The sequence below is a fragment of the Astatotilapia calliptera genome, chromosome 12, assembly GCF_964374335.1.
Source record: "Astatotilapia calliptera chromosome 12, fAstCal68.1, whole genome shotgun sequence".
In the NCBI taxonomy this organism is placed as follows: Eukaryota; Metazoa; Chordata; class Actinopteri; order Cichliformes; family Cichlidae; genus Astatotilapia; species Astatotilapia calliptera.
This window is the reverse complement of record NC_137433.1, coordinates 1,026,283-1,033,152: the sequence shown is the minus strand read 5'-3', so window position 1 is coordinate 1,033,152 and position 6,870 is coordinate 1,026,283.

The window sequence follows — 6,870 nt, the reverse complement described above, 5'->3', positions numbered from 1 at the left end:
ATGGGTGGTGCTTGTGTGTACTCTAACTGTTTTCAATAAAAGGCGGCAAGCGGAGGCCAGTTCTTCGAAGTGGTCTAAGACGGAGGGCAGAAGGGCTGCTCTGAGATCCTCCCTTGCGCAAGTAAAATCGCTGTTCGTCTTGCTTCCTTGTCATTAAGGGGAATAAGTGTCTAAACCAGCGGGGCCTGTGGAAGCACAGACCCAACAGTAGCCATTCTGCTTAACAACTTTAAAGGTAACATTATTGAGTCATTGTCTTCAGATGAATGCAGATGCATTATTCTGGTTTTCAAATTGGACAACACCTTCTTTATAATCTGTAATTTATACAGTCATTAAAACACAAATCAGGCCAAATCTATGTGCATACAATTATCTGAGAAACTTGATTCTTAAAATCAAAATACAAGGGAGCCCACATGATTCTTGGAGGAGATTATAATGATGCTCCAGACGATCTTATAGATAGAGTACCAATAAGAACATCTCAACACTCACAATTTAAAAGCACTGCGTTTTTCTGTGAACAACTTGCAGATATAGACGTATGGAGATTCTCTGATACAGAAGATTTTACCTGGAGCAATGCAAATAGATCTCTACAATCCAGAACTGACTTGTGGTTAATATCTTCTTCATGTTTGCATTCTGTTTCAGAATCTTCTCATGATTTTGCTCCATAAACTGATCACAATTCACGTAGTTGGCAATAAACAAAGTCAAAGTAATCTACGTGGTTTTTGGCAGCTAAATAATTATTTATTGAGTGATGATACATTTTGTAATATAGTGGAAAAAACTGCAGAATATTTGGGGATACCAATATGAATCACACACTAAAATGGGTATTTTTCAAATCAAGGTAAGAGAAGCAGCAGTAAGGCGCAGCAAAGAAATAAAACAAACAAACAAATGACTCTAAAGAAATCAGTATTATGAATGAATTAAACATATTCATGAAGAAAGATGCTCTTTCAGATTATTAAGAAATTAAATTGAAAAGACTAAAGGAAGAAATAGATAATGCATATATTAACATGCACATGAACTCTCACCCCCGTTCTCTGCGACCTGCTGGAGCGGGGGGGGGGGGCTAGGAGGAGGAGTTGGCCGTCTGACTGCGGTCTGGAGGGTGGGGCCTCCCTGCTGCTGCGGAGTCGGGGCGGTCTGCCTCCCCCCACCGCAGGGAAAAGGGAAACACCACCTGGGTCTGGGTGCAGTTCCCCCCTCCAGGGGCAAGGGTACCTAGACCCGGTTTGTAGAGTACGCTTGGGGAGTGTGATCGTGTGTACAACGTCTCTTTATGTCTGTCTCCACGTTGGTTGAGTGTGGAGTAAGTGCATATGAGAGCATGAGGGTGGGAATGGATGTTTGTATCTGTGTGTGCCTGTATGTCTGTGTCTATATGTCATGTTGGGTGTCAGGCGCCACCTCTCTGGGGACACCTCAGGCCCTCCAAGGTTTGGAGGCCTATCTCCACCCACCACCACTTCCCCTGCCAGTGGCGGACTCCCTCAGGTGTCGGTGCGTTGGTGGTTCTTTGTGTCCGGGGGTGGGCGTCCAGGTACACACCGGCTCACTCCTTGGCGGCCGCTTATCGGGGCCTGGAGCCTGGGGCTCGCTCGGGCCACTTCGGAGGCGGGGTGCCCCCGGCCTCTCGGCCTGGGGCTCGGTCACTCAGGCACGGCTGGCTGCCGGTGGAGCTCACGGGCGCGTCACTGCAACTCCCCCTGGCTTCTGCTCCGCGGCTGCTGAGTGAGCCCTCATCTGGGACTCTCCTCAGCTCTTTCAATTCAATTCAATTCTTTATTTATTTGTCACATGTAGTTATAGCTGGTACAACATACAGTGAAATGTTTTTTCTGGCTAAAAAAGTACTCCCCCCGACTGTGCAAACATGCTAAAAAGGATTTTACATAAGCTAAGAAAAAAAGGAAAAGAAACAAAAGTTAAAAGTAAAAAAATATATAAAAAAACAATGTAAAAGTCCATATGTTTGTGCTTATAAATATATATCCATGACGTGCAAGATATTGCACTGTAATGAGTTGAATGAGAAGACTATAAAAATATACATATTTACATAGTACAGATGTATATAATAAGGTACGGATAAGGTTCAGAGAAGAAAGATAAAGTGCAAATTATGTACTGTGTGTGAGATTGTCCATCATGTTGTCCGGTTTGTGTTTTGGTTGAGGAGTCTCACAGTTTGTGGGTAAAAACTCCTCCTGAACCTTTCTGTTCTTGTTTTCAGGCTACAGAGGCGCTTCCCTGACCTCAGTGGCCTGAACAGTTTGTGGGCGGGATGGCTAGAATCCCTAATGATCCTGATGGCCCTGGATCTGCACCTTTCAGCATAGATGTCCTGCAGTGCTGGTAGAGATGTTCCCATAGTGCGTTCAGCTGTGCGCACAACCCTCTGCAGGGCTTTCTGTTGCTGTACTGTGCAGTTCCCGTACCACACCATGATGTTGTTGCACAGGATGCTCTCAATGACACCAGTGTAGAATCTCCTCTGTATATTCTTGGAGATCTTAAACCTCTTTAGACGCCTCAGGTGATAGAGGCGCTGTCTGCCTTTACTAATGAGGAAGTCCGTGTGTGTACTCCAAGTGAGGTCCTCGTTGATGTGGACACCGAGGTATTTGAAGTTGGAGACTCTCTCCACAGGGGTTCCATAGATCTGAATTGGGGACAGTGGCGCGGCTGCCCCTCTGTTGGTCTTCCTTGGTCTCTTGTGTTCTGGGGGCCTCTGGATGTCTGGAGTTTTGATCTCCTCCATACCTGCTTCATGCCCTGGAGGACGGGGCTGTGGCCCCCCCACACCCTCTAGCAGATCATTACATGAAGGAACCTTTTAAAAACAAGCGCGTCCATGCTCACAGGTGTACACACGGGTGATCACACCCACAAACTACACCCTTTTTGGCTCCTACCTCAAAGCACACTGTGTTCTGTTGATCTTATGTGCTGCACAATAATGTTTAATATTTAGTATTTACTGTCATATTCCCATATATCATTGTGATGTTGTTTATTCTATTACTCTTGTTCTCTTCTGCTTGCTTTCTTTTTTCTTTCTCAGCAGGTGATCCAGGTGATTGATATATGCATTTTTTTTCTGCCCGTTCTGTTGGTTTTTGTCTTATGCCCTTCTCCCCCGTCCCTCTTCTCAGCTGTTTCTCTTTCCCTCTTTCTTTCTCCCCTTCTTTCCTCCAGTCAAGTCTGTCCCGTATTCAACAAGTGAAAATAAAATAAACAATAAAAGGTGAATCAAATGGACCATTACGGCAAGGCTGGGATGGTCAATTTGGTAAAGTAAATCCGTTGGGCATCTTTCTTTGCCTTTAGACAACAATTCTGATGGCAAAAGAGCCAAACGGGACAGGCAAAAAAAAAAAAAAAAGGAAATGTGAAGCTCACACTGGAGGTAATGGTGCTGACCTAATTGCGTGAGGTACGAGTTTAGATTACGTCCAGTGATTAGAAATATGAGCTGTGTGTTTGTGGGTCCATTTGTGAGCATGAAAGAAAATGGCTACAGCTATACCCTGCAGACAGTAGCATAGCAGTATGGAAGAGTTTAAATTAATAACTTTAATAAATGATGTCATTCTAATATTTATCATTTCATTTCAAACTGTGCAAAAAATATGATCTCATTATTTTAAAAAAAAAAAGAAAGAAAGGAAAAACAAAGTTCTGTAGCAAGGCCAGTTTTGCTTAGTATGGTTGGCATTGTTTTACTGAAAAGATCAGAGTTCCATGAAAACGTTGTCAGAATGGAAGCAGATGTTGCTCTAAAACCTGAATTATGCGGTATTAGCAGCGCTGATGCCAAGTAACAGTCTGTTTACGACTTATATTTACTGGGACATCTTATTTAGCACTAGCTAAACAGTTAGCCAAACAGTTAGCTATAAGTTAGCTAGAGGTTCAATGTTTGAAGCTAGTTAAACTAATAGTCTAAAACAGGGGTGCTCAATACGTCGATCGCGATCGACCAGTCGATCGCAAAGGTAGTATTGGTAGATCGCATGGCATTAAAAAAATAGATGCCAGCCTATCATCCATCCCGTCACTTGATTGATACAGGGAAGCCAGTCAGATGACATCAGATTTTTTCTGACGCTTAGGTCGCTGCGCATGCGCAAACAGCGGCGCGAAGTGTAGTAAAACTGACAAGCTAGTCAGCGAGTTAACTCCAATTTTTAGCTCTCGGTTTTTTCTCTTAAACCTGGCCGTCAGCAGCTACTGTCCGGACTATGCATCCCTGGCTGATTCAATTCAGTGCAAGTCATCAGAGTAAACTCAGGTAATGACAAAAAATTTACATAGTTAATTGTGTTGTGAAATATTGGATATTGCGGTTATGCATGTATATACATTGTAGATATAAAGAATCCTCAATATATTTATAAATAAGTATATGTTTTGGATTTTTGTAGTGGGTAGATCATTTTGACTTGGTCATTTTATAAGTAGCTCACATGCGGAAAAAGTGTGAGCACCCCTGGTCTAAAAAATTACTTTTTCTTCTTAAGAAAAAAAAAGAAAAGAAAAGAAAAACATGCACTGTTCCAAAAAATAGTAATGTCAAAGTATATTACTGTATATTTTACAGTTTTGTACTGTCTTTCTAGAATATCATTAAATTTACATAAGTAGAATGTGATTTTACATGTCAAAGGTAAAATAACATAACATCAATGTAAATATAGTAAAACACAATTTACTTGTTTTTTAAATATATTGTTTTGTACATGTGCATATTTAGATTGTAAAAATACATTCAGAAATGTATCATAATTTCACAAATATTTGTCTGTTATGTGAGAGAATGATCTGTTAAATTCAAATGTAATACTATGGAAAAATATATAAAATGATCAAAAATTAATGAGAATAATCAATAGTTAAAGGAGTATTTGAATTATAATTTTGCTGAAAATTTCATGTCATCCAGGTCTGATTCAATAATTCAGAGGTAACAAGTGAAAATATAATTAATAGGAATAAAAACATAAAAAACATATAAAACATTGCACGGCCACGCTGTGCTAATTATATATTTTAAAAAATAAATGTAGAGGTAGGAATTGCAATTAATATAAATCTCAAAGTATTCACAACATTCCTGAACAGAAAGAGGCCTCTGCACCTGGGGTGAGGGTGTGGCCATGAAAACAATGTGACATGCCATTGGATGTTGGGACACATAATAACATGACGCTAAGCATCGGCCAATGAATGTGAACTAACAACCACAAGGTCGCGGGTATGGCAGCACTGTAGGAAAACATCCTAATATAAAAGTATTGTACTGTGCATTTTACAGTTTTGTTCTGTTCTTCTAGAATATCATTAAAGTTACGTAAATAGACTGATTTCACATTTCAAATGTAAATTAACGTTAAATCACTGTAATGCAATAAAACATAATTTTCATGATTATTAAATGTATCTGTCTGTACATATGCATATTTAGATTGTGTGAGATTATAATATTATTTTATGCCACGTTAGACCCCTAATTAAAGATTGTGAATTATTATGTAGTTTTAGTTTGCATTATTCTCCTGAATTAGAAGAAGGTGATAACTATTACATTTGTTAAACTGATTTGCATTATATTAGACTGCTGATTTATTGTGAATGAATGATATTGTTTTATGATGCATTATACTGCTGAGTTATAAGAAATACTGTTCGCAGAAAGTCATCGACTTATTTGTCTGATTAGAAGAGAACAGAACATGCTGGAGTTTTCTGCCCCATCTCAGCAGGAGCAGATAAACAGGGAGCCAAGGTCGTAGCTTAGGCGCTGTGTGAGAGAAAGCATGTGAATGTTTAGGCTTTTATGATTAGGTGGGGGCCACTAGAGGCTATAAGAGTTTGATCAATGCTCCACCATTTTGAGATCTGAGGCTGTCTGCGTACGGTGTCCATCTCCCACGCGTGTGATCATTAAAATCATCGTTTGACTCAACCCGGCCGGACCAGTGTTGTTATTGTGGTTTTTCCTCTTGTGTCCATCCCCAATATTTGAATCCGTAACAGTTGTTAAAATACATTCACAAATGTATCATGATTTCACAAATATCTGTCCGTTATTTGAAAGATTGAACTGTTGAATTCAAATGTAATGCTATGGAAAAGTATATAACATGATTCCTATAAGCGTGTGTTACATCACATAAGTATTATTATCATTGCTATTTAGGGCGATCGTGGCTCAAGAGTTGGTAGTTTGCCTTGTGATTAGAAGGTTGCCGGTTCGAGCTCGGGCACTCTTGGTATTGTGTCCGTGGTCAACACTCTTCACCACCTACTGGTGATGGCCAGAGGGGCCAATGGTGCCATATGGCAGCCTCGCCTCTGTCAGTCTGTCCCAGGGCATGCAATCCATTATCATTTAAACCAACTGTATATTTCTGTACATTTACGTATTATGATTCATATTGCCACATTCATTGACCTTGTTTATAGGTAATTTCATTGTTTGATCACGTTAAAATGTTTCCGAATTTGATGTCTAAACGCACTTTGAAAAGGTCTAATCCCATGTAAAATTAGCGCAACAAACTCTATTTTCATTACTGAAACTAACTGTATTTTCATGAGAAAGTTATTTTCTGTTATTTTACGGTAGTATTTTGGCGCCTCAGCTGCTGGAATATTACTGTTTTTTTAGGATTTGTTTTTTTTCCTATTTATAGATAATTTCATTGTCTAATCACATTAACATGTTCCTAATTTAATGTTTAAGATTACTTGAAAAGGCAAGATCCCATGTAAAATTAGCGCAACAAACTGTATTGTCATTACTGGAAATAACCGTATTTTTATGAGGAAGTTATTTTCTGT